Genomic DNA, 25,585 nt, shown 5'->3' on the forward strand with positions numbered 1-25,585 from the left:
CTGTTTGGTACTCATGTCATAGACTATTAGTGCCATTTGTTTAGAATTTGGTTTTATTTTAAACATTGTTAGAGAAAAAAAAGAAATAGCAAAAAGCCAAGTGGCACTTTATCTGATCTGCTAAAATGTTGCGTTTAATCTAATCCTTTTCCACGGATTTAGAAGTGAGATAAATATATAAATGCCTACCAGAGAACATCCCTACATTTTCTTGCCTCTAACCAAGCAAAGAATGCATGTCCAGTAACACAAAATGTTGTCTGGGGTTTGCTTTATAAACATGCAGCAAATAGGGGCTATGTAAAAGGGAAGTAGATGAAGGAAGATTGGTCAAATACGGGTAATTGTTGAAGCTGGATGATGAGTTCAGGAGTTTCAATGTATTCTCTCTACTTTGGTACATTTGAAAGTTTTCAAAATAAAAAATTGAAAATTATTTCAACAATAACAAATACAATGAAGTTACTAATAATTAAGGGGTATAGAAGAGTAGAACAAGCATAATTTTAAGAATAACTTATGGAAATATGAACATGGACTATTTGCTGGTGTTAAGAAATTATGCATCATGGTATTGTGCTTATGTTTTAAAAAATAATCCTAATCTTTTAGAGACATGTCCTGAAACACTTATTGATAGAATGATAGGATGTCTGCTTTTTGCTTGAAGATAATATAGGGATGGGGGAGGGAATGGGTGAGATTGTACATAGGTCAATGGTTGTTGCTGAATGAATGATGGGCCATGTGGGTTCATATACTGCTCTATTTACCCTTACATGAGTTTTGAAATAAAGTAAAAAGTAATTTATACATATACATTCAAAGAAAACAGATTCATACTGTGAAATTGCAGATTTTTCTCTTCATCCCTAGGTTATGAAAAGGTTAAGCTGAAATGTTTTTATGAAAGCAACTATTGTAAAAAACATCTCTGAAATTATTCTCTCATTTGGGGAACACATTGCAAATAATACAAATTAAAAATACAAGTCCAAACAACAAAGGTAATTGTAGGGTTCTGATAAACCTACAATCACCCAGTGGACTAATGAATTCCATGGTTCCAAGGTGCAAAATTGCTTCTGCATGTCTGTGTTATGCCCATTGTGTCACCTTGGGGTGAGTTGGATAGGGCAGAGGTGGGATCCAGCTACCAGATCACGCCTCCCCAACTTACTCCCTGCCTCTTTTAGAAATTCACAGACTGTTGAATGAGGACTGATCTTATTTTCTGAACCAGTATCAGAACCTATTAACAAGTGCACTGGGCCAAATGGAAACCATGGAACTGAACAAGGGGGGCAGTAGCACAGTGGTTAAGAACACTGGCTTGAAAGCCAGGCTCGCTGGTTGCAGGTGAAGCTGTGTGACCTTGGGTAAGCTATTTAACCGCTTTGTGCATCAACTTCCTCATCTTTAAAATAGGAGTAATGATAGTGGTACCCATCTCAGGGGATTATTGTGAGGAGAAGTGAGGTCAAGCACTTAGAACAGTGCCTGTTACATGGTAAGTGCTTTACAAATGCTAGCCATTGTTATCGTTAGGTACAAGTGGGTCTTTCTTAAAACGTGCTTGAAATAAGATCTCTTCACTCACAGAGCAACAGGCAAAAGCTCAAATAGCAAACAGCCATGTTTCCCATTCTTTTCCACCCAAGGACCTACTAACCAGAGGTTAACACTGCATGCTCACTGCAAGGAACTCTGGGAGTAGAGTCTGAAGGGAGCCACTTACAAGTGCAAATCTCTTTTAAGTTCAATGTTTTAGTTAAAAACCCCACACGTTTTGAATCCTGCATCATAATATAATATGTTTTTTCCCTCCCCCTCCCCCTCCTCCCCCTCCTCCCCCTCCCCCTCCCCCTCCTCCCCTCCCCCCCTCCTCCCCCTCCCCCTCCTCCCCCTCCTCCCCCTCCCCCTCCTCCCCCTCCTCCCCCCTCCTCCCCCCTCCTCCCCCTCCTCCCCCCCTCCTCCCTCTCCTCCCCCCTCCTCCTCCTCCTCCCCCCTCCTCCTCCTCCTCCTCCTCTTTCTTCTTCTTCTTCTTCTTCTTCTTCTTCTTCTTCTTCTTCTTCATCTTCTTTTTCTTCTTCTTCTTCTTCCTTGAGACTGGGTCTGTCTCTGTCATCCAGGCTGGAGTGTAAAGTGCAGTGGCACGATCTGGGCTCACTGCAACCTCTGTCTTCTGGGCTCAAGGGATTCTTCCACCTCAGCCTCCCAAGTACCTGGGAATACAGGCATGCACCACCATGCCCGGCTAATTTTTTGTTTTGTTTTGGTATTTTTTGCAGAGGTGAGATTTTACCATGTTGGCCAAGTTTGTCTTGAACTCCTGAGCTCAAGTGATCTGCCTGCCTTGGCCTCCCAAAGTGCTGGGATTACAGGCTTGAGCCACTGCACCTGGCCTATAGTATGTTTTCTTATAGAAGTAATGTGAACTCTAATAATTTTTTTGCATCAAATTGAAAGTCAAGAGAGATGCTCTGCATTCATCCCATGGCTTTCCTGATCCTCTGGATGTGCCTGCCTCTCAGTTTGAGAAACTGAGATATTTAGAACCATTTGATTTTGTAAACTCCCTGGATCCTTCTCCCAAATGATCTTGTGTGCTTTCTACCAACTCTTCCTTAATACTGTCTTCCATCCTGTGAGGGGCATTGTGTAGCTTTCCCTCACAGTCTTTTATGCCTAGGGTATTGTAATACATCCTTTCCTCTCTTCGTTTTCATTGACTTCTCTGCGACTATTGACATCATTGACCACTCAGCCCTTTTCAAAACTGACTAAGTTGGTTTCTGGGACAACAGTAGCTTCAGGATCCCCTCCTGCCCCTCTGGCCGCTCCTCTGTCTCTTTTGCAGGATCGTCTTTTTCTATTCAACTCCTAAGTGTCATGCTTCCCAGGACTTTCACATCATCTCAGGGTTCTTCTCATTATATGTCCTCCAAGGGTGATCTCACAAATATCCAAAACCTCAGTTTCTACCTGTAAAGAACATTCTAGTCTTTGTTTCTTTCTCCCAGCTAATACCAGAATTTATCTTTTCTGGAAGAACACACTTGTGGAAGCTGACCCTGCCCCACCCATGGCCACAAGTTTTGGTCTGTGACCCAGGCATGACCAATCAGAATATTCCAACTCTAGATTACAGTGCTTGGTTCAGAAATAGGCACATAACCCACAATGGGTCAGTAAGTATTCACTGAGACTTTTCTGCTGGAACTACAGGAAACAAACAAACAAACAAAAATGCAACTTTGATTCTTTTTTCCTGAGACAGGGTCTAACTCTGTTGCCCAGGCTAGAGTAGAGTGGCACGATCATACCTCACTGCAGCATTGAATTACCTGTCTCAAGTGATCCTCTCACCTCAGCCTCCCAAGTAGCTGGGACTACAGATGTGCACCACCATGCCAGGCTAGTTTTTAATTTTTTGTGGAGATGGGGTCTTGCTGTGTTGCCCAGGCTGGTCTTGAACTCCTGGCCTTAAGTGATCCTCTTGCCTCAGCCTCCCAAAGGGCTGAGATTACAGGCATGAGTCACTGCACCTAGCCTCTGATGAGGTTGTTGAACCAATAGATGTGAATTGGGGACTTTGAGGTTGCCAGAGACCATTACGCTCAAGATAGTCCGAGACATTAAAAGAGAGACAAAATCCTCTAAATTATCATATAAACTTTTGAATCCGGCTGTGCCTGAAGCCAAAGAAACAACTCCTGGGCTTTTTGGTGTCCTAGGCCAATGAGTTCCCTTTTCTGCATGCACTAGTCTGTATTGTTTTTCTTTTTGTCACTTGCTACTATCCATATGCTGATGACTCCCAAATCCACATCTATAGCCAAGGCTTCTCCCCTGAGCAACAGGATCATAAAAATAACATCCAATTAAACAATCTCCACACAGGTGTCCTACAAGGATCTCAAACACAACATACTATTTGCTAAAGAATGCAACCTTAATCACACTATAAGTTTATATTTACTTGTAATGCTTTAAAATTTTCCACCAGAATGCAAACTCTTTAAGGACAGGAACATTCCTTGTTTATTCATTGCTGTATCTCTAGCATGTGGAGGAACACACATAGATATTCAAAAAAATATTTGTTGAAGGAATAATCCAAGAAATGAATGAAACAAAGGAATTTTCCTTGACTCTATAATTTCATTTACCATAAGCAATTAGTACTATTGATTTTGACTCATGAATATCTCAAATCTCCTACCTGATCCCATCACTGCACTCCACTGCTTACCTCAAGCCCAACTTGCATCTTGCTTGGACCATTGCAAATGTCTCTTAACTCTTATTTCTGCCTACAGCTACCCTACACACAAGTACCAGGGTCTTTCGAAAAGGGAAACCAGATTCTGTTGTGCCCTGCTCCACATGTATCAATGACACTACTGAATTTTCTGGATTAAATCTTGGCCCCTGCTTCCTTCTCCAGGCTCATCTCCTGGCTGTCTCTCCACGCAACCTGTCTTAGTACGTTAGTGTTGCTATAAAGGAATATCTGAAGCTGGGTAATTTCTACAGAGAAGAGGTTTATTTGGCTCATAGTTCTGCAGACTGTATAAGAAGCATGGGGCCAGCATCTGCTTCTGGTGAGCACCTCAGGAAGCTTCCACTCGCAGCAGAAGATAAAGGAGAGCTGATGTGTACAGAGATCTTGCAGTGAGAGCAGAAGCAGGAGGGAGAGGAGGAGGTGTCAGGCTCTTTCCAACAACCAGTTCTTGCAGGAATTAACAGTGAGAACTTACTCACTCCCTTGAGAATGGCACCAAGCCATTCATGAGGGATCCGCCCCCATGATCCAAACACCTCACACCAGGCTCACCTCCAACATCAGGGATCACATTTCAGCATGAGACTTGTTGGGGACAAACAAACCATAGCCAAACCATAGCACAACCATTTTCCAAAGAAGAGAGAACCATGTGGGGTCTCCCAAATTCATCAGTGTATTTCCTGCCTCTGCATCTTTCACATGCTATGGTCTCCTCCCATGCTCCCCCTTTCTTTCAGTCTTCTAATTCTCCTGAAAAACTCATGTCCTATCCAGAAAGCCTTCTCTGGCCTCTGTCTCCCTATTCTGATTTAGAATTTCCTCCTCTATGTTCACAAAACTGTCTGTACACCCTTTCCTACCAAAGCATTTAGGTGTCACAGACTTTTTTAGTCCTGATTAGTAGCTATAGTTTACTTCCCTCTTGGGCATGCAGCTAGACACATTTCCCATGCTCCCTTGCAGCTAAGGATGGCTATGTGCCTGAGTCTCGACCAATGGAATGTGGGCAGAAGTGATGTGTGCCACTTTTAGGCCTGGCCCATAACAACCTCTCATATACGGTTCCTGTTCTCTTTCCCCTCAGCTTAGTAGAGAGGACAGAGGACCTAGGGAAGATGGGAGTCCCAAGGTAGATAAAGCCACTTGTACAATTCTGCAACTAGGGCCACCCTGTGGTCAAAACTGGGAGATAAAAGAGGGAAAAACAAAAACAGGAACTTCACCATCATACTGACTTCATCAAGTTTTGCTTTTCCTGCCCAATCTGCCTGCTATTATTTTCCGGTCATCAGACAATTGTTTGTTGTTATGGTGTTGTTTCCTGCCCAGAATTCGTAGTTGCAGTGAGTGAGACAGGTAGAATGCAAATGGCTTACTCCGTCTTGGCCAGCACCTCCTCCACCATCTCGTTTTTGTATTCAATTTCCTGCCTGAATACCTGGCTCACAGTGGAACATTAATAATGGTTTTCCAGGTGAACTAATTAATTTTCCAAATTTCTAAGATCAACTATGGTATAGTCTTACTAGAATAGCATTTCTCGTTTTTGGCTTTACAATTTATATAAGCGTAAAAATATTTGGAATGGTTCTCAAGAGAACTGAAGGTATGATTAAGGATAGAAAGTAGATGCTCCAAAGAGAGGCTGTATTATTTGGCAGTACTTAATTTTGCTGGTTGGAAAGGAATGAGTGGTGACAATTTTCCGTACAGATCTTCAAATCAATGAAGTATAGAAATTAGTGTTTCGCTCCCTTGTAAACGGAATGTGGCTTATTTCTTGTACCTTATATATGTGTATTAAGCATATGTAAGAAATCTATACTCATGTATGTGTTGAGAATTTAATTGGTAAATTCTTGAATCCCTAACCAATAATATTTAACTCCTTATTGTTATTTATCATAAATAAATATATCCTTCAGTTGACACATATTTGTTGAGATCTTCTACATGGAATGTTCAGTGAGAATTAAAAGAAGTAGAAAAAATAGCACCTTTTTAAAAGAATAGTAAAATCCCACTGATGAGAACTTGACATTCTACAAAGCACTTTCACTATTCTTATCTAATAATTTCCTTGGACGATTCCACGGATGTAGGTTTTAGTCCCATTTGACAGAGGCTCAGACAGTCTGGGAAATCTGTCCCTGATCACACAGTAATGACAGAATTGAGTCCTCTACCCAGGTCTTCTGGTTCCAATTTCTGTTCCCTTATCATTATACTTCAGTCTACCTTGGGAATAAACTAGCTCATCCGCAGACACTTCTCCAATAGTTCAAGGCAGGTTCAAGTTCAAATGCCAACTGAAGGGTCAAATGTAGCAGGGAACCCACTTCCCTAACCCTACACACCCCCCTCTCCCCTCAACAGCATTTTAGAAAAGGCACTGCTGACATGGTTGGCTCATTCTGAACACCAAACTTGTGGTTGCAAATGTTCCTACCACTCTGATGAGGTTATTTTATTCAGGACATAATAAATAAAGAGCACAAAAACGATTGAGCTAATACTCGGGACCAAACTGTGAGAACTAGACACCTTTAAGCAAAATTCAGTACATAGAAAATTGCAAATAATACATAAGGTGGCTCCAATATTCACTTTCATTCCTAACTGAGGAACTGTGGGAAACTTTTAGCTAATCATTTATTTCATTTGCAAGTAATTAAATGTATTTTTAAAACTTAGATGTCAAAGATATGCAAAAAAAAAAAAAAAAAAAAAAAAACAAACAAACAAAAAAAACTAATTCAGAGTGACAATCAGGAAATGTTTGGGGGACGTCCTGGAAAGGGGTATGAGGGAATATTTTGGGGTGATGGAAATGTTCCACACCTTTTTTTGGGTGGTGGTTACTCAGATGTCTACAACACATAGGAGAGGAACTCTTGAGATTCGTGTATTTAATTGCCATAGAAAGAATAAAATACCTAGAAATACATCTAATGTGAGGTGAAAGATTTCTACAACAAGAGTTAAAAATGCTACTCAGAGATATCAGAGATGACAGAAACAAATGGAAAAATATTCCATGCTCATGCATAGGAAGAATTAATATCACTAACATGGTCATAATGCCCAAAGCAATTTACAGATTCAATGCTATTCCTATCAAACTACCAATGATATGCTTCACAGAACCAGAAAAAAACTATTTTAAAATTCATATGGAACTAAAAAGGAGCCCAAGGAGCCAAAACAATCCCTAAGCAAAAAGAACAAAGCTGGAGGAATTGCGTTACGACTTCAAACTATACTATAGGATCACAGTAACCAAAACAGCATGGCACTGGTACAAAAACAGACACATAGATCAACGGAACAGAACACAGAGCACAGAAATAAGACCACACACCTATAACCATCTGATATTTGACAAACCTGACAAAAGCAAGCACTGGCAATGGGAAAAGGACTCCCTATTCAATAAATGGTGCTGGGAGAACTGGCTAGCCATATGCAGAAGAATGAAACTGGGCCCCTTCCTTACGCCATATACAAAAATCAACTCAAGATGGATTAAAGACTTAAATGTAAAACCTAAAACTATAAAAACTCTGGAAGACAACCTAGGAAATATCATTCTGGACATAAGACCTGGCAAATATTTCATGATCAAGACATCAAAAGCAATGGCAACAAAAGCAAAAATCAACAAATGGAATCAGTTAAACTAAAGAGCTTCTGCACAGCAAAAGAAACTAACAACAGAACAAATAGACAACCTACAGAATGGAAGAAAACATTTTCAAGCTATGCAGCCAACAAAGATCTAATATCCAGACTCTATAATGAACTTATACAAATTTATAAGCAAAAAACAACCGTATTAAAAAGTGGGCAAAGGACATGAACAGATAGTTTTCAAAAGAAGACATACATGCAGCCAACAAGTATACGAAAAAAAAATGTTCAATATCACTAATCACTAGAGAAATGCAAATCAAAATTACAAAGAGATACCATCTCACCCCAGTCACAATGGCTGTTATTAAAAAATAAAAAAATAACAGATGCTGGCGAGGTTGCAGAGAAAGGGGATCACTTATACACTGCTGATGAGAGTAAACTAATTCAGCCATTGTGGAAAGCAGTGTGGCAATTCCTCAAAGAACTAAAAACAGAATTACCATTCAACCTAGCAATCCCACTGTTGGGTATATACCTGAAGGAAAAGAAATTGTTCTACCATAACGACACATACATGCATAAGTTCATTGCAGCACTATTTACAATAGCAAAGACATGGAATCAGCTTAAATGCCCATCAACAGTAGACTGGGTAAAGAAAATGTGGTGCATATATACCATGGAATATTATGCAGTCATAAAAAATAATGAGATTATGTCATTTGCTGCAACAAGGATGGAGCTGAAGTCCATTATCCTAAGCAAAGTAATGCAGAAATAGAAAACCAAATACCACATGTTCTCACTTGTAAGTGGGAGCGAAACAATAAGAACACATGGGCATGAAGAGGGAAACAACAGATACTGGGGCCTCCTTGACGGTGGAGGGTGGAGGGTGGGAGAAAGGAGAAGATCAGAAAAGAGTATCTATCAGGTACTGTGCTTAGTACCTGGGTGATGAAATAATCTGTACATCAAATCCCCATGACATGAGTTTACGTATGTAACAAACCTGCACACATACCATTGAATCTGAAATAAAAGTTAAAAAATTTGTTTATTTTATGTTAATTACACCTTCATTCTAAAGTGTGCAAAGGAGTTTACAGTTTTTCAAAATTCTTTTAAGGGAACGTTAGCAAAAATGTTTGGTAACTATTGTTCTAAGCATACACGGAACAAATTTCTTGTCTATTTTATTTTACTTTTTTGGAGACAGGGTCTTGCTCTGTCACCCAGACTGGAGTGCAGTGGCATGATTGTGGCTCACTGTAGCCTCAACCTCTCAGACTCAAGCAGCCCTTCCACCTCAGCCTCCTGAGTAGCTGGGACTACAGGCGTGTGCCATCATGCCAGGCTAATCTTTTTTTTTTTTTTTTTTTTTTTTTTTTTGTAGAGACAGGGTCTCACTGTGTTGTCCAGGCTGGTCTCAAATTCCTGGACCCAAGCAATCCTCCACCTTAGCCTCCCGAAGTGTTAGAATTACAGGCATGAACCACTGTGCCTGGCTGGAACAAATTTCTTGTTTTTGAAGATTCTTACTTTTTCTTTTGATTTCTTTGTATCATGCAACTTGACTGCAAGGTAAAGTGATCCACAACACATCAAATTATTTATGTTTTATTGTTGTTATGTTGAGTGTTTTTCTCATAGCCCAAACAAAAATCTCCGCATTGGATTTTTATGCTTCAGAACATTCTCTAAAAAAAATAAAAAGAAGGGTGAATAATAAAATTAACTAGAGAAAAGGTTATTCTTCAGATAATGTAGTGAATGAATGTATTTTTCTGTTTGTTAATTGCTTCCTCCTAGAAACTCTTTTTTGGAGGAAGAATATAGTGATTAAAGTAATTTTTATGTAAATGGAGTTTCAAAATTAATCTAATTCTGAAGAATTGCTCTCAAATTTATGTGAGTTTAGATGGGGAAAATATCCTGGCATACAAATGTTTCCATGAACAAAGGAGCAGACACAGTGGACTACACTGAGTAGAGATGCTCAATACTGGCGGTTTGATCCGGGACCTGGTCCTGGTTATCATTTCTCTGCAACTGCTGATTCAGCTATGCCATAAAAACCTTAATAACCAGTTGAATCTTCTTGCAAAGAAGGCATGAAAACCAGACTTCTTTAATTTTCTGGCACAGTGAAAATAAATGACAAGATGACCTGTCCTTCCATGAATAATATTTCTGTCTCCTGGTCTTTTCTCACATACGCCGAATGACTTCCAGAGGTTTCGCCAGTCCTCCATGCATTCTGTATCTGCTCTCTGGTCTGAAAGGCTATCTGATTGTTGTCCTGAGCTTGAGATGGCTTCTAGGCTTTCAGAACTGTGAGCCAAATCCGAGAAATGTGCTGAGCTGCAGGGAAGAAGTTGGACTTTTTCTTCCTTTACATATAGATCTTTGGCTGTAACGACTGGAACTGTAATGGTTCTTTGGTGATCTGAGACATTATTTTCTTTTTCCTTCATTTTCCTTGTTTTGTGGGGTACAGCAGTGATAACAGGCATGAAGAGAGAACGGGTTAACTTAGAAGAGTCTGAATACCAATCGTTCCTCAAGGCCTTGCAACAGAAACATCTCCTTTTTGGAAGGTTAAATTTCTTATAATCAGTAACACTACCACACATCCTCAGAAGTAACTTCAATATCAGTGTAATCTTTTAAGGGTGGAGAGTCCTCAAAGTCATTTTTTCCCACATCAATCACATTTTTGTCGCTCACATTCCCTACTTTTTTGCTTGTTTTATCAGTAGCAGTAGCTCCTACTTTTATTGCAACACCTATCTACTCCAGTATTGACTCATTCCAAACCCACAAGTCACCTGGGAATGACTGAAACAATGGCGGGACCTATTTCCCTCTCTCTGATATCTGCATTTCTGTGGTGAGGTAGACAGCGTGGGAAAACTGCCTTCTTTCGTTCTTTTCCTGGAGTTGGAACTTTCCTCTGTACATTGCTTCCATTGGTCTTGGCTGGGAATATCCAGGCCATGACCCTGGACTGCTATTGATAAGATTCTTTCTTAGCTTATCAAAGACAGGACTTGGATCTTTCATTGAGAATTGCTGACATCCAAGTAGTCCTCCCAAAAGGCCTCCATCACACCACAGTATTGCCACAGGCTGCTGCTGCAGATCATAAGTTGCTTCCCCACTAGACAGTGGCCTGGATACTGCCTGATCACTCCAACAACCAGCATTTCATCTTGCATCTGCTGCCTGCAAAAACTTCAAAAGTGGCCATTTTGGCCAGGTGTGGTGGCATATGCCTGTAATCCCAGTGCTTTGGGAGGCTGAGGTGGGACAATCACTTTGAGCCCAGGAGTTCGAGGCTACAGTGAGCTATGATCGTACCATTGCACTCCAGCCTGAACAACAGAGAGAGACCCTGTGTCTTTAAAAAAAAAAAAAAAAAAAAAAAGTGGCTGTTTTGATCGTATGTGTTGTACACGTAAAATCAATGTGATTGATTTATTCTGGGGAGAATCCGCATGCACTATCACAGGTTGAACACTGGGAAGAAGTAGAAAATGGTCATTTGGGCACTGAAGACATTTGAGTCTGTTGATCAAAGCTTATGGCTGCTCTGTGGGTTGCTCTTCAGCCGAAACTGGAGGGTGTCAGTCGCAGGTCCTAAGGCCTAAGCATTATTTTGAGACAGGGAGGAGCTGAGCATTTAAAAGAGACATTTTCTGCCCTGAAACAATCTCTGGGCTCTTCTGTACTGACTTAAACAGTGTCTCCTTCAAAAAAATTCATGTCCACCTGGAGCCTCGAAATGTGACCTTATTTGGAAATTGAGTCTTTGCAGATATAATTAGTTAAGATAAGGCCATACTGGATTAGAATGGGCCATAATCCAATGATTGGTGTCCCTATAAGGAGAGGAGAGGATGCAGAGACACACAGAGAAGAAGGTCATGTGATGATGGAGGCAGAGATTGGGGTGATGCATCTACAAGCCAAGGAACTCCAATGATCGCTGGCAAGCATCAGACACCAGGAAGAGGCAAAGAAGGATTCTTCCCTAGAGCCTTCAGAGGGCTCATGGCCCTGTTGTCACTTTGATTTCAGACTTCTGGCCTCTAGAACTGTGAGACAATAAATTTCTGCTGTTTTAAGCCACCCAGTCCGTAGCCCTTTCTTATGGCAGCCATGGGAAACTGATATGTCTTCTTTCACTGTCCATACTCTGCATTATTTGCAAATTCTTCTCTAAGTGAGAAGGGGTCAGTGTAGGGATTCTGAAGTCACATTACCCCAGTTTGTTTGAATCTTGACACTGCCACTTATTAGCTGTGTGACCTTGAGCGACTTACCCCACTGCTCAGTGCCTCAGTTTTCCTAAGCTGTAAAGTGGGGATTAAATGAATTAATAATTTTATGGGCTTAAAACAGTGCCTAGCACATAGCAGGTGCCATTATGTGTTTATGTGAAGGAAAAGTCCATGGGGATGAAATGGCCATGTGAAAATTGGAATGGTTCCATGGAGGAGGGATTAGGACATGAGCTGGACCTTCAGGAATTGGGTGAGACCCGTCAAAGGCTACCCGGGTGGGAGAAACAGGGTGAGCAAAGGCTTGCTGGGGCCATGAGGGAAGGGGGCAGTAAGACTGTTAGAGCAGGACTCCCCAACCTTTTCTCCATGGCTACTGGCACTGAAGCTTATATTTGTACACACATGGAGTCAGTGAGGCTGCCTGCAGCTGGGCCCTGGGGATCACTGTGCAAGTTCCTAATAGGGAAGGAAATACCTTGGCATATTTGTAATTCAACCCCAGCACCTGCAGGAGAGCTCGGGATTTGAGCAGTGCTTCCCCAAGTCAAATGTGCATTAAAATGCAGATTCTGGGAGTGGCACCTGAGAGCCTGCATTTCTAACAAGCGGGAAATACTGAGGCTTCTGGTGTAAGGTCCACACTTTGATTTAAAATCCTTGCCACTTGAAGCGTGGTCCATGGACCAGCAGTATCAGCATCCCCCAGGAGCTTGTTAGAAGCACTGCCTTCTAGGTCCTCCCTATTCCAAACCTACCGATTCAGAATCTGCATTTTAATTCGGTCCTCAGCTGATGGAGCTGCACATTAACATTTGGGAAGCAATGGATTAGAGGTTTCTGGGTAGCCCAGTTTGCTAACAGGTAGGGTCTAGCCATCTAGGTTCTTAGGCCCACCTGCACATTAGATCCTCACAAAGAGCTTTTAAAAATCCTGATGCCCAGCCAAAACAGCTGAATTAAATCAGAATGTCTGCAACTGGGGCCTTGAGAAATCAGTATTATTTTTTTAACCTCTCCAGGGGATTTTAATGTGTAGCCGGGGTTGAGAACTACTGGGCTTGGGAAGAACCCCTGAGCAGGGCTAGAGAGACTGAGGCCATGCAGATGGGGCTTAGGTCCTCGACGGGGTTTGGGTCCTTTTTTGTCCCAGTGTAGCATGGCATAGCAGTTAGAGGCATGAGTGGTGGAGCAATGAGGGCCTGCCTGGGTTCAAACACTGCTTTGTGTCACTTGCCAGCTGCATGATGTCACGCGAGGTATTTAACCTCTCTTTGCCTCCATTTTTTTCAAACGAGGATGCTAATTGTAACTAACTATTGCATAGGGTGTTTCTGAGGAACAAACAAGGTAAAGTGTAAGGGTGCTCATGACAGTGCTTGGCACATAGTAAGGGCTCTGAGTGTGTTTGTTCCCTTGAATACATAGCTTATTCTTTCTGATGCGAGAATCATAGAAGGTTTCTGACTTTCCTGTCACCCTGCACCATCCTCAGAGCTAGGTTCTTGGGCAGCAATCACACCTGTGATTAGGCGCTCAATAAATGTTTGAGGAATGCATGACTGAATGGTTACAATGCCCCCTTGTGTATTCAGTGGGAAGAAACAACAAAACATACAGTTGGTTCTTGATATTAGTATGGGTAGTGTGACCAACTGTTCCAATTGCCCAGGAACGAGAGGTTTCCCTGGACGTGGGTGACTTTTGGTACCAAAACTGCTGAAATACCAGGCAAACTGGGATGAGTTGGTCACCCTAAGTATGGGCATTGGCAATATGTCCATTTCATCAAAATACTGTTTTCAAATAAGCATAAAGAGAGGCACCCGAGGCCAATTCATTTATGTGCACATAGTAATGGCAATGGCAATGGTAATGGTAATTTGCTTCCTGCCCATGGTGTGTGTGTGTGTTTGTGTATTTACGTGTGTGTGTGCTGCACATACACCAATAATAGCTGGAATGTCGTGACAGTGTGGGTGGCACATCATGTGTTCTGCAGTGATCACTTCACATGCTTAAGAGGGAGCATCAGATGGTCTGATTCACATCCTGGTTATGCCACTTAATAGCTTTGTGACATTGGGCATATTTCTCCACTTCTCTGTGCTTCAGTTTCTCCATCTGTAAAACGAGAGATAATAACAGTACTCATCTTTCTGAGTTTTTAAGAAGATTGATGGGTTCATACATGTGAAGCATCAGAATGTTGGATGCTTAATAAAGATCTGATTGATGTTCGAGATGATTATTATTGTTATCATCACTAACACTACTAGTGACCTACCTATCTCCTCTGCTTCTCTCCTTTTCTTCCCTCCCAGCCTCTTTCCTTTGCCATGAGCCTTCTGCGCCCTGCCCACTGTTTCTTCTCCCTGCTCTCTCCCTCTCCTGCCAGAGGGGCCACCAACGGTTTCACCCTTCTTTTCAGGGTTGTTCAGGCTGAGATCCTCATAAGGGCACCCAGTGAGGAGGTTAGGGGATGCTGAAATCCAAGTGCTTCTTCCTAAGTCAGAGCAGATACCCCCAAAATGTGCCTTTTCCTCATTCACACACAGAGTGGGCAAGCTGTGATGGAAACTCGTAAATGGTCTACAGAAGAACAAGAGTTAGTAACTGTATTTCATATCTTGAGTCTTTTGGATCTCCTAGCTGCCCAGGTCATGCTAACCTCAAACATTATTCATTTCCCTGAAGACCTCTGTACAGATAAAAGATGGAGGCATCATTCCAAGAAGAACAGTGAATAAGATTTGTTCTTGTTTATTAATGCCATTTTCAATATGAAATTGAAACTACCTGACCTAGGAACAGCATGCATGGCTTTTAAGAATTAAACATTTTTTCAACACCCTTGATAATAATAATATGAACAGTGACTATAATGAATTTGTTTTAAAAGATGGTGGAAGACTATTTCAAAATATTGCATGATATGTACATAGCCAACAGCTATAGAATGCCTGTTATAGATCACCATCAAACACGAAATTGACTTTATCTTAACTTTGAATTCCAAATTTGAAAAATTCGCACTAATTTTACTTATATCATATATAAAATATTTGATACTGGAAAATAATGATGTTTCTTTGCTGATTGGGTAGATAACTAAGGTTCTGTTCCTACCAGAACATGCTCCTCTGCCTTTCTCTGAGATGCCTGTAAGTTCAATGTAGGCCAGGTGAGCAATTCCTACTATGAAGACTGTTATGAGAAATAAATATCTGTTGCATATTCCACTGCCTTTGTGTTGAGTACAGTAGTCCTTGTAATGAATAGGGTAAAGGAAACTTTGATTAAATAAATAAAAATTTGAAAGATAGATCCTTTGGGGCTAATAAAATGGAATCTTAGAGAACCAAGAGAACTTGCAAACTAAATCACAGACCAATTGACTATCATCTGAAGTTTTAAAATGGAGAACCAATATTCTGATTTTTGAAAGGGTGAAGAAAGTAGATTTGGCAAACCCAGGATCGAGAGATTAATCAAACCTTGCCAGATTATGGGACAAGCCAGTAGTTTGTCAGAAGCTAGAAAAAAGAGTGCTGAATGCTATTCAGCCTTGGTTTTGCTAAACATAAGGAGGGCAAGACTTTGCTAGTATGGGAAACATATAATTCACCCCTCCGTACCTTTTGGCATGTGTGTCTCTCCTACCAAAGGAGTGAAACGTTTTCCTCTACTTTTGACTTTGGATTTGGCTATGTGATCTGTGTTGTCCAACAGAATGAGGGCAGAATTGCCAATGTGTCCATTCTGAGCCTAGGCCTTAAGAGGCCTTCAGTACTTCTCCTTCATGTCCTGTGCCTCTGCCACTGTGATGAGAAGAACCTGTGCTGGCTAGTCTGCTGATCCTAAGAGGAAAACCAGGGGTACATAGAGCAGAGCCACCACAGCCACTGTACCCGGAAGTGGAGCCACCTAGCTAAGCCCAGCCTAGTTGAGCCGACCCACAGATGCAAAGCAAGCCCAGAGGAGAAGGGCAGAGCCCTCGTCCACCCTCAGAAACATGAAATGAATCCGTGCTTTATGTCATATGCCACCGTGGTGTTAAGAATCTGTGCTAAACAGCACTCATGTTAATATAGAAAATCTATACACCTATTTTTCTTTGATTGGTAGACCAGAGTCATGAGATAGATGGCACTGGATGTGAACTTCAGCACATATGTGGTAAGATACATTCCTACAACCTTAAAGATGAAACAAGATGAAAATCAAAAGCCAGTCACTATTAAAATTAAGGTATTAATGTTTGGAGAACAAGCAAGAGTGCTAAGTAATATAGGTTTCTGGGGGAGCAGCAAGGTGTTTTTTCAGTCTTATTCTATTCACTATTTCTCATCCATGATTTGTATGAAAGTATAGAAACCACACATCAGATATGCAGGAGACTGGAAAAATAGCAAATGCTTTTCATGTAAAGGAGGGATATAAAAATATTACTACTCTTGAAGCAATAGGTGAAATATAACCAGATGAAACTAACATAGATAAATGTAAATCTTGTGCAAGGGTCCAAATAAAAACCCGCTTAAACATATATAAATTAATATGTTATATATTATTTATTATATAATAATATAATTAAAATAGCAATACATTAATATATAATATAACATGTAATATAGTATTATAACATATAATATATAATAGTATTATAACGTAATATATAATATATTCTATTTTATTTTATTTCATTTATTTAATTAAATTAATTAATTAATTAATTTTTTGAGACACGGTCTTGCTCTGTTGCCCAGGCTGGAGCACAGTAGCATAATCATGGCTCACTACACTCTCAACCTCCTGAGCTCAGGCAATCCTCCTGCTTCAGCCTCCCCAGTAGCTGGGACTACAAGTGTGTACCACCACATTCGGCTAATTTGTGTATTTTTTTTTGTGGAAACAGGGTTTGGCCATGTTGCCTAGGCTGGTCTCAAACTCCTAGCATCAAGCAACCTGTCTGCCTCGGCCTCCTAAGGTGCTGGGATTACAGGCATGAGCCACCATGCCCAGCCTATTCTATGTAATTTCATAATGAATAATATAAAAGTGTATGATATATTACTATCTATATCTTATAATTTTGCATTTCCTTTAGACCCAGAAATTCCACTTCTAGGAATTTACCCTAAAGAAAAATTGTCTGTATAGGTGAGCGGAGAGGAGGGGTAAAGAGAGAGCATAGAAGTAAAGTCAGCCCAGAACTAATAATAATATTAAAAATTGAAAAGCAGCCTAAATATATGTCAATGGGGATTGGTAACTAAATTATGGTAAATATAAACAAAAGAAAACCAGACAATCCTTAAAAATTGTGCTCTTCCTACAGTGTTTTTCAAACTGGGATGTGAAAACATCATGCATTAGAATCTTCTAGGGTGCTAGTTAAAGATACAGGTTCTTAGGCCCTCTTCAAAATACTGAATCAGAGTCTCTGGGAGAGGGCCAAGGGAAATACATTTTTAACAAGCATTTGCAGATAATTGTGATACACATGGAACATTTGAGAATTACTGTAATAAAGAACATTTAATGGCATAGGAAAATGGTCATGACATAATAAGTGACGAACAAGTTCCAAGACAGGTTGATCCTTTTTACGTAAAAATACATATTTGTGTAGAAGAACTTATGGAAGGAAAAAGGCCAGAGTGAAAACCATGGTTAATATAATGCTATATGACATTAATGAAAAGATGGCATCCAGGAGAAAACGGATGTTTCCACTGTATTTTGTATTTCTCATATCATACTTTTATTATTCTACTGAGGAGGCAAAATCTATTTAGACTAAAACAGTATTGAATATAAGGACAATGGAGAGGAGGAGGAGTCAAAGAAGGATTCAAAATTTAGAAAAATGATGATGCATTCATTGAGCAAGGAAGTGAGAAAGAGAATCTGGTTTAGGGAAGAAAGATGAGTTGGCTTTGAACATGGCAAGTTTGAGGTACTGCTAGCACATCCAGCATGAAACAACCAAAAGGCAGTTGAGATTCTGGGTCTAGAATTCAAGAAATTGAGTGGGGCTAGAGATGAGATTTAAAGACAATAGAAGTTGAGGAGTAAGTTAAATCCAGGAGAAAGACAGAAAGGAGACAAAAGAGAAGGTGGCCAAGATCAGCTCTCTTTGATTAGTGGAAATGAATCAAAGAAAAGTCAGAAAAGGAATAAAGGAGAGTATGGTCAGAAATGTAGAGAAAGAACCAGTAAGATCCCGTGTACCAACCATTCCCCATTTTTCTAAAATTCATTCATTGAGCAAGAAGAGGGTCAAAGAGGATGAAGACCAAGAGTTAGCTGCTAGATTGGACAAATAGGACCATGGGGACCTTGGGCAGAGTTGATTTTGAAAAATGGTGGCGTCTGTAGCCAGGTAGCAAGGAGTTAAGGAACTATCAAATGATGAGAAAGACCAAAGAGCCAGTGCAGACATTGCCGCATTTTGAGGTTGTTTAGTGACCTCTCTCACTGCAAAGAAGTTACTCCATGGTTTTCATGCTCCTTTCAAGATGGAGCTGGGACGATTTTCTCCCAGCATTCTTTCCCCAGAGAAACTAAATTGGAATTTCAGTTGTTCCCCCTTTCATGGAACTTTGAATCACCCTATGCAGTATAATTTTTTGAGAGATAATTTCTGTTTCCCCTCCCTGCATTTTTGTTCTTTCCCCACTCTGTGTTCTTGCCATGACAAAGGTTTGAGGTTGGACAAAGAGCAGAAGTTCCCTACAAAACATTTCCCTTCCGGGCTTTGTTTCCCAAATCCTCAACCTCTCCAGAGAACTGTTATGGTGTCCTAGAGAGTATAAGGCAAGAGAGAGAATACTTTTGAGGAAATCAAGAAGGATTTCCCTAGGACTAAAGAGAAATTTATTTGGCTGGGGACAAGAGAGACAAATTTGAGAGCTTGGAGAACCACAGGTATCTACATTCTTCATCCTGGCAGTTACAGGAGAGGAGAAGGATTTCCGACAACTGAGCTGAGGGAGGGAGGCTGGACCAAGGCTTAGGCTCCTGCCTGGCCAAGGCTTCTCCAGCTCCCAGCATGGCCCAGAATCTGCAGAATCTGAGGAGCTAAAGGGACCCTATGGCCTGGTTCTGTTCCATCTCAGTGACAGCTTTGGATTTTCCTGAGATCATGGGGGTTACTCTGATGACGATATGCAGTGTTTTTTTGCTTACCTGAGTTTTGCTCACCTGAGTTTGTGGATTGAGATTTATGTCTGCTGCATTAGAGGAAGTCAAGTTTATATTCTCAAGCAAGATGAGTGCTTTCTTCACCTGGTAAGAAAACCAGTGGGGTAGGATGGGTGCCTCTAGATGATGTGACAACTGGCATGTAGCTAGTAGTCAGTTTGGTAGGATGGGTAGAAGAGGGTAAAATACAAGTGACCTCATTTTCTGAGAAAATGGATTCTAGTTAATCTCTGCTGCTTAAGCTTCCCACATCTTTGGCCAAGGTATTTCATCTCTCTGGGCCTCAGTTTCTTCATATGTAAAAGGAAAGTGTTGGATTAAGTGAGTGCTAAGGCTCCTCCCACATCCTGAGACCTTTTGGCTTCGTTCTCGTCTTTCTCATGGTGAATTGAGTTCCTTATCTCTAATAAATGAGGTGTATTAAGCAGCCCCATTGCTGCTGAGCTACAGTCAACCTGGCCTAGCACACGCCAGAAAATAGCAAGCCAGGACAGTTAGCATCACTGGGAAGGCTACATGTATGCATTTTAATCTGCACAGATCCAGGATTTCAGATACAGTGCATCAATCCGTGCAGATTTAATGAGGGCGGGGGCAGAGGGTGATGAAACCACCAAATTTGCTCTTTAAGGCTGGGCCATCTAGTGAAAATGGGTTTGCATACTAGTCTCGGAGGGCTAATTTATCACTCTGGAGAGCAATTTCTCATTAACACAATGTCAATACTGCTGGGGATTGGCTAGACCACCTTTGGAAGAGGTTAAATTACCTTTTAATCAGTGTATGGAAGAGTAAAGCTTCTGTTCCATCGTGGCATAACAGCCTTGCTAATTTGACATCTTATAAAAGCCAAGGCAATTCTAACCACACCTGTGTGATGCAACCAGAATTGTTTCCAGAGATGCAGAAGACAGGAAAGAAGGGTTTCTGCGGCTGTTATCCAAACTGGCATAATTGATGTGGGTGCAGTGGGTTATAGCTAATGGTCTGTGTTTAATTATGGAGGCAGTGACACAAGGCCTCAAGGATGATAAGGCACTAACCAGATGATGTACCACTTTCTCAGTTCTGAGCTTGCTGAGTGACTGGATAGAGAATCGGTACAACAGCAAGGTGGTCTCAAGTTTATGTTTCTCCTGGAAACAGTGACACACAGGCCCCAGGTTAAAATGCTTTAAAATCCACTGCTCTGGAAATCAATTCCCCATTTAAACAAGAATGACTTACATTGATATATGTCCAATATTCATTAGCTGCTTTGACAGTATAGGACTTTCCATTTTGTCTCATTCCCCAGAGGAATGAAATGACAAACAAACAAACGACCTTTTATTCACTAGCTTGAAAAATAATGACAATAACTGTTGCAGAGCTGCATATGATCGCACCATATCCATTCTCAACTTTTGGCAATAGAACCTTCAGGTTTTAGCCAGACGCATAGCTGTCTAGCTAGAGACTACATTTCCCAGCCTCCATGGCAGCAATGTGGGGCAATGTGACCAGGTTTTAACCAATAAGAAAGGAGCAGAGTGACATGTATAATGTCTGGATCATGCTCTGAAAGGAAACTGCTCATCCTCCATTTATACTTTTCTCATCTTGTGAGTAAGAATGAGGTTGTGGTAAGTGGTGATTCAGTTTCATTCTTGAAGAAAAGGAAGAAACCCTATGGGGTAAGAAGAGAAAAGAAACCTGGGTCCTTAGTTGACCTTGAGGAGTAAGGTCATTCTACGTTCATCAACTGCCTGCAAGCTTGGGCTTTCACCTGACCAGATCTTCTATCCTGTTGAAGCCACTGTTATTTTGGTCTCTGTTAAAATGAACACAGTGATTTACATCAGTAAAGCACTTTCCAATGTGAAAAACGTGTTCTTTTATATGTTTTATCTCTTAGCTGCTCAAAACAACCAGGTGAAGTAGACAGGGAGAGAAGCTGTTAGAGATTCTATTTGACAGGAGGAAATGGATGCTCAGAGAGGACATGGGTTTTGTCCTCAGTCACATCTACACAGATATGGAGCCACATCTTGCAACTGGACCTTCTGACTCTGAATCTAGTGTTCCTTTTACTATCATATTGCCCGTCCTTGCTTGGAAACCTCCAGCGATAGTCGTGCATGAGAGGGCACTCTCCATTCATTGAAATGCTTAGCTCTTGCTGTTTTGATCACTTAAGTGTCCCAGCCTCATCTAGCTCCTCTCTCCTCCCTTCCACCTCCTCCAGACCATCCCCAAAACAGCAGTAAAGAAAAGCTCCATAAGGAAGGTTTTAAAAAAATGGTTGATGGCATTGCTTAAAATGAGAACAGTCTGGGGTCAGTGGTGGTTGGGGGAGTGGAAGGGGAGGAGTATTTTATCAATGACATTGTTTAGAATTGCCAGAACATTGGGGTAATAAAAAGCAGAGCAACTTTCAGTCAGTTTTATTATTGTTTTTAAATTCTCTACAGGCGATAAACCCCTTATTGCCAGCACCCCCCTTTTGCCTGCACACTGGATGGACCACTTCCATTACCGCCCCCTTTAGAATACCACAAAATAATAGTTATGAAGGAAAGAAAATAATAAAGTGAAAATCCAGTTAACTTATGCCTTGCTCTCTGATATGTATACATATCCAGGAAATGGCTGGCATGTTTGTACCAATCGCCGCCTGTTCCATTTAGAAGAGTTTCTGTAAAGAAGAGGAAAGCTTGTTTGTTTCCTTGGGTTTTTCCTCCCCTCTTATCTCCATAGTTACAAGAGTTGGTTCTGTGTAATTTTTTGAAGCTGGCACCTTGCCCAACTCAAATTGATTATAAAGGTTGGGAGGGACAGTTGAGATCTGCAACTTGATTCCCGGGTAAGTTGGCTGTTTAGAAAGATAGCATTGACAGCCGAGATAGCCTGCAGATGGGAAGGCAAATCTGGAGATTCCGTTTTTTATTATGGAGCCGATGAATGACTCACTAGTTTGGGCTCTTCCTTGGAGGAACACAGAAAGATAAGTGCCTGGGAGAAATCAGCCAAAAGATTCTTTCCTCAAAGGCTTTATAGTAGGGTTGCCAGGTTAAATACAGGAAATACAGGATACAAGTTAAATTAGCATTTCAGATAAATGACAAATACTTTTTTTTAGGATAAGCATGCCCCCAAATAGTGTATGGGATATACTCACACTGAAAACACAGATGCTCAGTTATATTTGCATTTCACATAAACAAGGAATAATTGTTTTGGCATAAGTATGTCCCATGAAATATTTGGGTCATACTTAAATATTATTTACGGTTTATCTGAAATGCAAATTTTAACAGGGAATCCTATATTTTTATTTGCTAAATCTGGCAGCCCTACTTACAGAAATCTAGCAAGATCTTTAAAAAATGGTTTCTTTCAATTCAGGAACAGCCAATCTTGTTTTTCTCTTAATGGATTCTGTAGGCTGTTGGATTTTATTTATTGGTGTGTGGGAGTACATGAGGGAGAGGATTAAGGAAAGAGATTGGACCAGAAGACAGGAGACTGAAGTCTAGACCTGCTCTGCCAGTAACTGGCTGCATAAACCTGGACAAGACCCTTTACCTGTCTAAGCCTTATCTTTCTAAAAGGAAGGGATTAAATGGTCTCTCAAAGGATTCTATAGTCCTCTGTCCTTCCCATGCTACTGATATCTTGATGGAATTCATTTTCCCTTGAGTTGATATAAGTTGGTGCTATCTGATAGAAATAAAATGCAAGCCATATATTGTAATTTTAGATTTTCCAGTAGCCACATTATAAAAGTAAAAAGAAACAGGTGAAATTAATTTTAATGATACATTTTATTCAACCAATTATACTAAAATAGGATCATTTTAACATATAATCAATATAAAAATTATTGAGATAGTTTACTTTTTTTGTACTAAGTCTTCAAAGTCTGGTATTTACCCTTATAGTACATCTCAATTGGACTAGACACATTTAAAGTATCAATTGCCACATTGCCACATATGGCTCAGTGTCTACCATATTGGACAGCACACGTATAGGCTAAATAAATAGATAATCAGGCTAGGCAGGGTGGCTCATGCCTGTAATTCCAACACTTTTGGAGGCCGAGGCGGGCGGATCATGAGATCAGGAGTTCGAGATCAGCCTGGCCAACATGGTGAAACTCTGTGTCTACTAAAAAAATACAAAAATTAGCTGGGCATTGTGGTGCGTGCCTGTTGTCCCAGCTACTCGGGAGGCTGAGGCAAGAGAATCGCTTGAACCTGGGAGGCGGAGGTTGTAGTGAGTCGAGATCGGGCCACTGCACTCCAGCCTGGATGACAGAGCAAGACTCCGGCTCAAAAATAAAATAAAATAAATAAATAAACAAATAAACAGATAAATAGATAAAGAAACTTTAAAGAGTTAGGCAAATTTAAGAATGAGAGATCTATAAAGGGTTATGGAGAGAACTTAGGCTATCATGGAACATATTCATAGGCTTTTAACAAGTAATATACAGTTGATCCTTACTAGTCACAGATTCTTTAGTTGGGAATTGGCCTACTTGCTAAAATTTATCTGGAACCCCAAAATCAATACCGTCATTAGTGAGCACGCAGAAGCACAGAGCAGTTAAAAAGTTGAATTGCCCAATGTGCACATTCCCAACTGAGGTCAAACGAGATGACACTCTGTCTTCTTGTTTCAGCTCTCAAACTGTAAAGAAGTGTCCTTCTCACAGTCTCTTTAGTGCCACGTTTTTTGCATTTTTATGAGCTCTTTTGTTGATGATTCACTGTTTAAAACGGCCCCCCACACCTAGTGCTAAAGTGTTATCTAGTGTCTGAAGTGCTGTCTAGTATCCCTAAGCCAAGAAGGCTGTGATATGCCTTATGGTGGAAACACGTGCATTAAATAAGCTTTGTCCAGACAGGAGTGATAGCTGTTAGCTATGAGTTTAATGTTAATGAGTCAACAATATGTTAAAGAAGGTGTCTTTAAACAGAAACACACATAAAATAAGGTTATTTACTGATCCAAAAATGTTGTGACCAGAGGCTCACAACTAGGGATAATAATTCAATATTCACCAAGTCAGTGTTCTTGGTGACTTTATAGGACATAACTAAAGCAAATAATGAGAATAGAAGGTACTTTTAAAATAATAGTTTTAGATTTACAGAAAAATTGAGCAGTTTCCCCTTTTATTAACACCTTGCATTAGTATGGAACAGTTGTTACAGTTAATGAACAAACATCCATCCATTGTTATTATTAACTAAAGTACATAGCTTATTCAGATTTCCTTAGTTTGTACTTAATGCCCTTTTTTTTTCTGAATATGAGGATTCCACATCATATTTAGTTGTAATGTCTTCTTAGCCTCTTCTTTGCCATGACAGTTTCTCAGACTTTCCTTGTTTTCGATGATCTTGATGGCTTTAAGGAGTCCTGGTCAAGTGTATTGTAGGATGGCCCCCCACTGGAATTTGTCTGTTTTTTTCATGGCTAGATGGGGGTTATGGGTTTCCAGGAGAAAGATCACAGAGGTAACATGCCATTTTTAATCATATTATATCAAGGATGCATATCATCAAGATGATTTATGACTGTTGATATTGGCCTTGGTCACTTGGCTGAGGTAGTGTTTGTCAGGTTTCTCCACTGTAAAGTGACTCTTCCCTCCCCTCCTTTCCATACTGTGCTCTTTGGAAAGAAGTCACTATGTGAAGCCCACACTTAAGGAGTGGGGAGTTATGCTTCACCTCTTTTAGGGCAGAAACTACATGATTTATTTGAAATTTTTCTGCATAGAAGACTGGCCTCTCATTCCCCATTTGTTGATATATTCAATCATTTATTTATATCAGTATGGATTAAGGATATTTATTTTATACTTTGGGTTATAATCTAATACTACCTTATATATTTTGTTTTTCAAGGGCACCTTTGTGCCTTACAGACTTTTGTAAATTCAAAACAAATTAAACAGAATGTATTTAGAGTCATTCTCCAAAGTTGAATTATTAAGTGAAAGAGTGTTTAAAATTTTTTATGTACATTAATACATTTCTTAAATGCGTGTGCTGCTAATTCAATGTAGGCCTGGTGTCAAAAGAGAAGCCCCCAAGCTCTCCCCATTCCCCAATCCCATGAGGCTCCCTTTTAGTATTCTTTGGAGAAACAGAAAGGACCCAAATCT

The sequence above is a fragment of the Chlorocebus sabaeus genome, chromosome X (assembly GCF_047675955.1).
Source record: "Chlorocebus sabaeus isolate Y175 chromosome X, mChlSab1.0.hap1, whole genome shotgun sequence".
NCBI classification, from domain to species: domain Eukaryota; kingdom Metazoa; phylum Chordata; class Mammalia; order Primates; family Cercopithecidae; genus Chlorocebus; species Chlorocebus sabaeus.